General features: G+C 38.7%; 1 long non-coding RNA gene across 2 annotated transcripts in view; it reads left to right on the plus strand.

Annotated features, from left to right (window-relative positions):
* LOC126213274 (uncharacterized) overlaps positions 1 to 4,406 on the plus strand; it is a 51,320-nt gene extending 46,914 nt beyond the window's left edge. For both annotated transcript variants that reach the window (XR_007541129.1, XR_007541128.1), the window contains exon 4: positions 3,761 to 4,406. This is a non-coding gene — a long non-coding RNA (uncharacterized LOC126213274). The remainder of the gene's footprint in view (positions 1 to 3,760) is intronic.
* The last annotated feature ends 1,594 nt before the right edge of the window (positions 4,407 to 6,000 follow it).

Consider the following 6,000-nt stretch of genomic DNA (forward strand, 5'->3'; position numbering starts at 1 on the left):
GAGTGTGTACAGTCACGCAAGTAGCAGTGTAAACCCCCCTTCCTACCCTGTTGTCCCTCTAGCCAACCCCTCTGCTTCCCTGCCCAGGCTCCTCCTTACCCCCACCAACCTGATTGCTGCTTCTGTCATGCGGCACTGCACTGCAGCTAGCAGTGTGGCTTCGGCAGCCAGAGACTGTGGTTTTGTGCATGTGTGTGTGTGTGTGTGTGTGTGTGTGTGTGTGTGTGTGTGTTTGTTTAATTCTGATGGAAACCTTTTTGGTCGAAAGGTTGTGCCTCTCTGTGACTCAATGTCTCCACTATATGGTGGGTTGCAGTCCATCCTGGATTTTCCATTGTTTGATTTTAACAACAATTTAACTGTAGGACGCCCAAGCCTTTTTCCAACTTGGATGCCTAAGGGGGGGGGGGGGGGGGTTCGACCGGCGAACTCACAGGTATTAAATAAGTTTACTGACGAAAAATTACAGCTTTCAAAATGGTTTATGTATTTTAACTAAGGCATCGGTTTATAAATGTTATTAATTGTTATAAATATTGGATTGAGTGAATAAAAAATTGACATATTACAATACAAAATACAGATGTGTTCATATACAATAGACTACTCTGAGTCCTCAACTTCACAGCAAGAGACACACTTCACAATTTTTTTGAATGTGTGTTACACCCATGTTTATGATACTGTTCGCAGTACTGTTTTACTTTACTTAGATTGTACTTCTGCTTCTTTGTTTTAGCTTCTCTTACACAAATATGGCACTGACCTTTCCTGCAGGAGGCTGACATGCTTCTGCTGTCACTTCTTTGATTTTGTCTCCATTGATTGAACAATTTGGTTAGATATTCCTCTTGCATTGGCACTCTTTCCTTCTACCTGCAATTTCACTAGTTCCATCCCAGCTTGCAGAAGATAAAGTTTCCGTTTGTTGTGTTTCTTTTCATTCCATCTTGGATGTTGCTGGATGAATATGGTGGTTGCATTGATAGTACAAATGTCGATGAGAGAGTATAATACAGATAGAGGCCATCTCTTTGTTCCCCTCTTGCAGGTGTACATACGCACCATTTGATCAATGGTATCAATTCCACCTTTAGTGAAATTGTAATATGCATTTATCTCGGTTTTATTCTTCTCTCCTCCAACAGTGCCTTTATCTTGGTGCAATGTTGACAACATCAGTAAGTTTTTACTTGGTTTCGTTTTTTCTATGTAGGACACCAAAGTTACTGGAGGCCTACCTGTTGATGGGTCTGTGAACAAGAACATTGATGAATATAGATCTCGATTTGAAGTGTTCTCCATTATGTCTGGAATATGCTTCCTGTTTGACTGGAGAGTTCCTACTGTAGTAACTTTGTAGTCTTGCTGTAACTCTTACGCCAAATCCACCGATGCGTAGTATCGGTCTGTAGTAATATTTCGACCAGTATTTTTCAGAGGTGCTACCAGATGTTTGACGACAGCTGCTGAACCCCGTTCTTCTTTCAACAAATTCACGTTGAAGGGACAGCGCCCTCTAAACATCTCACCAATGGTGAGGTGGACCCCTGGTTTATACAGTAGTGGAAACCTATCATTCATTTTGTTGAAAACATCACGGATTGCTGTGAACTTGTCTGCTTCCCTTCTGAGCTGGCGGGTACTTTTGTCATCAAACCTTATGATTGCAATAAGTTCCTTGAAACGTTCTCTTGCCATAATACCCTTGTAAACTGGCCGACCCATTAGATCTGACCAAAGATCGTGTACACTGACAGAATTGTCCTTATTTACCCCCATAAGTATCAGGATTCCTATAAAGGCATACAATTCTTTCTCATTAGTCAAAGTAACATTTCGCCTAACTGCCTCTTCATTTGAATATTTTACTATAAAATCCATGATGTCAGTCGTAAGAAGTAACTTCAAGGCTTCTCCACGTGAATGGCAAACACGTTACTCCTGCCTGCTCTCTTACTATATTAGCAACAGACCTCCGAGGAATTCTAGGCTGTGTGGTTACGTACCTTCTTCCAGACTTGGCCACAATAACATCCTGATGGCCACTGCCTGAAGCTGCACTATCTTCATCTCCTCTAACATCCCCATCACTTTCCCGATCTGAATCATACTCCATAACACCGTCCTCATATTCACTTTCACTCCCCGAGTCAGAATCTTCATCTAAAATTTCATTCATAACTCTTTCTAAAGATGAGTCACGTATCCTTTTAGTCATTTCTAAGTCTGGGTTTGAACAGTAGGGAACTGCACTAACTCACTGCAAGTTTACAAGATAAATAACAGCTGACTGACATCAACAATCACTTCCTCTCAAAGTAAACCGATTATTGTGAATATCAAGAATACCAACCAACAAGAAACTAACTTGCATTGTTGTAGAGATGAGAAATATGAAATACTACTAAGGGAAATTTTCTGTAGCATGGAAGCCTAAGGGGGGGGGGGTTGTTGTTGTACCCATAATAAGTTTATTTTTTCTTTCAAAACAGGAATTTTCTATAAAATATATTGACATTAATGTTTCATAAAATAGCCAACAAACAATAACTCAAAGGGAATATGCAAGTTACTTGGGCAAAAGCAGGGGACATAAAAAAATTGTGGGTTCAACGAACCCCCCCCCCCCCCCCCCAGGCGTCTTAGCGTTAATGAAATACGTGAGAATGATCAGTGAACCTTTGTGTTCATTCAAAAGACAGAATAATATGAGCTTCATCTTCACTTAAGGAAAGTGGTGTCAGAGAATTCTGTGTAAAATATATATAGTGTTAAAAAAGACACAATTCTTGTCCTGGGAACATCTTGTAGGGTTCATGCTTTGCAGCTTGTACTCATTTGATAAATGTGACATTTCGTAAGTGTGGCTATGTTTCACAGTAAGAGTGTGTAAAGACAGTGATGCATGTACCGTAGAGGTAAGACAGCTAATAGCTCTCAACTGGTCTTGTGGGCACGGTTTAAACAGAAAGATTTCATACATGATACTCATGTCGGTTGATGAAGGAGTGCACAGAATGAAAGTAATCTTATATCTCTACATCAGTATATACAGCACGTTCGTTGTTATTTACGCCGATGTGGATATATTCATTTGTTTGTCCTCTGTATCAGATGTCACTGTTTATTGGCTGTATTCCCTAACACCAGTCTGGAAAATAATGATTTTGAAGTACACCTCATAGTTTACATAAAGATGTCCTTCACCAAATTATTGTCTTGATTACATACTATTTGGCACTGATTGGCCCAATCTGGCTGTGTGGAAACCAGAGATTAGATTTTTCAGGAACTTAAAATATAATTGTCCATATTATTCTGTGTTTCCTTGCCTCAACTCATTTGCAGTGCAATTTTTGCAGCATAGTAAGGCTCTTATTTTATGTTTACTGCAAGCAGTACTGTTTACTGCAATCAGTACTGTTTACTGCAATCAGAACAACTGTGAAATAGAATGAGATACATATAGGTGTGGTGCATCAGAGAAAATGGTGCATCGGATGCTCAATAGAGAGCTTACACATTAGAATGTTGTACGTGAATCATTGTAGGAGCATTGTAGCGCATCAATATATGGTTTGATAACATCAAGTGAAAGATACTTGTGGTGTTTGTTTCATCTACCTTTTTAAGGCATTCTAAACAACTTGTAATTTATGGTGTTGAATAGTTTGCACAATGGGTGTGTGAATGATGTACTTCATGTTATGCTGCAACTTGTTTAATTTTTTGAATTAGAATCCCTTTTATTTTGCAGGTAGACAAGTAACAGCGGTGTTTGCCGAGTCTCACAGTGCCGTGAGAGAGGTGTGTCCTTTTGCAGAGCTGGCGTAGCTTGCAGGTGTCTGGAGGTGCGGACCTCAACATTACCAGGAGGAAGATACAGCATCTGGGTTGCAGGAAGCTTTTTGCTGCAATATTAGTGAAAAAATTCACACTCTTTGGCTGGTAACTGTTGGCTGTAATTCTTGTTGTGGCCATTCACACCTTTAGTTACAAGAATCAGGGATGGTTCTTAAGCTGGTAAAATAATTAATTGTTGTAGAGTTTGCAGACTATTTAAAATATGAAAGTGACCTCTTTGTTTGAGGAAACGCCGCTATTGATTCGGATGTGACGGTAAATGAAAGGAAAATTGCTGTAGGTATATTCTTACTCCATGTCGTGGCATATTAGAGAACAGGTCTATCAATGTTTTTAGAAGATGCAGAAAAAAAACAGAGGTTTGTAATGTAAATTAGTTTTTCTTCGACTGACAGAAAATATTTGTGTCAAATGCGTTTGGATGCTGGAAATGAATATACTTAATCATCCAGATGTGTTTCGCCTTTGTTGTTGAGACATCATTAGCAAATGACTGGTATGTTACATTATGTTCGTTTGCAGATGTCAATTTTTGGTTCAAAGGAATTTACGTACAAACTTTAATGTAAATGCAAGTGAAATGTGGCTAATTTCTGACTGTTCTGCTTTCACTCTTGTAATAGATTGAGTCGCACTTTTTCCTTTCTTTTGTGTGTTGTTAACATATCTAATTTGCTATTTCTGTTTTCTCACTAAATTCTTGCCTGTATTGTGGTGTATTAATTGCTACAAATTACTTAGCAGTGGCAGAAAATGGACACTGAAAGACTTAAAGTATTTGTGTTGTGCTCACACCATTGTGCCTTATTCTAGGAATTTTTTTTTTGGTTGGGTGGGGGGGGGGGTATGTTAGTATGTGAAGAACATTCTAGCTGCAGTGTTTGCAAATGGACAGGCCTGATGAATTTTTAATACACAAGCTGCAAATTTTAAAACTTTTGAATATGGCTGCGCTTCAGCAACTGTGCATACAACAGTTTCAGCAGATTGAAAATATCAGCCAACCAGTTGCAAACTGCAAGTTTATTAAATTTTGACTGTAGTTTTGACAGTTTTAAAACTGTCTTCTTGAGAAGGTATTGTACAATATTATGAGATTGTGTGTAGAACAGACATGGTATTGTTACAATAAACAAATTATAGGAAATGTTCACAAATAAGTTTTGTGAAGCGTGCTCACATAGAATGACATTATCTGTATCCATTGTGGGAGTTGTTGACTGTCTAGCACATGTGCATCTCATTCAACTAATCACCATATAAGACATATGGTTTAAAAGTAGTAGCTCTCTACTGTAGAGCTTTGTCTCAAAACTTTTAAACATTAGCAAGACAGACAGCTGCTTACTGTGAAGAAGACATGTCAAGTTGCAGACAGGCACGATTAAGACACTCACATATAATAGCTTTTGGCCTTCATCAGTAGAGAGAGAGAGAGAGAGAGAGAGAGAGAGAGAGAGACACACACACACACACACACACACACACACACACAAACCACCAACTCCAGCTTCTTGGGCTGGAATGCATTTGGTGGTGTGTGTGTGTGTGTGTGTGTGTGTGTTTTCTGATGAAGGCTGTGGCTGAAAGCTATATGAGACTGTCAGTTAATTGTGCTTGTCTGCAACTTGACGTGTCTTCTTTATGGTAAGCAGCAATCTGACTTTCGATACATTATTTATATTTTAAAAAATTTTTAAGACAAAGGTCTACAGTAGAGAGCTACTACTGTAAATCATGTATTTTAAATGGTGGTTAGTTGAATGACATGCACATATGCTAGACAGTCAACGACTCCCACATTGGATATAGATTATGTGATTCTATGTGAGGATGCATCACAAAAGTCCACACAGTGTTGTAGTATTTGTTAAAAGGTACAATACCTCCTGAAGAAGACAGTTTTAAAACTGTTGAAACTGTGGTCAAGCCTTAATAAACTTGCCCTGTGCAACTGGTTGGCTGTTATTTCCAAGTCATTGAAACTTTTAAAATGTTTAGAAATTAATGTACATCCTTTAGAAATATTTGTTAAGGCTCACCCTATTTTTGTTCCTTCATTAGGTAGTTGTAACTCCAGGAATACCTACTGTAAACCACACGAAGACTGCATGACAGCTCTTTGATGTGTTC

Source organism: Schistocerca nitens, chromosome 11, assembly GCF_023898315.1.
Source record: "Schistocerca nitens isolate TAMUIC-IGC-003100 chromosome 11, iqSchNite1.1, whole genome shotgun sequence".
In the NCBI taxonomy this organism is placed as follows: Eukaryota; Metazoa; Arthropoda; class Insecta; order Orthoptera; family Acrididae; genus Schistocerca; species Schistocerca nitens.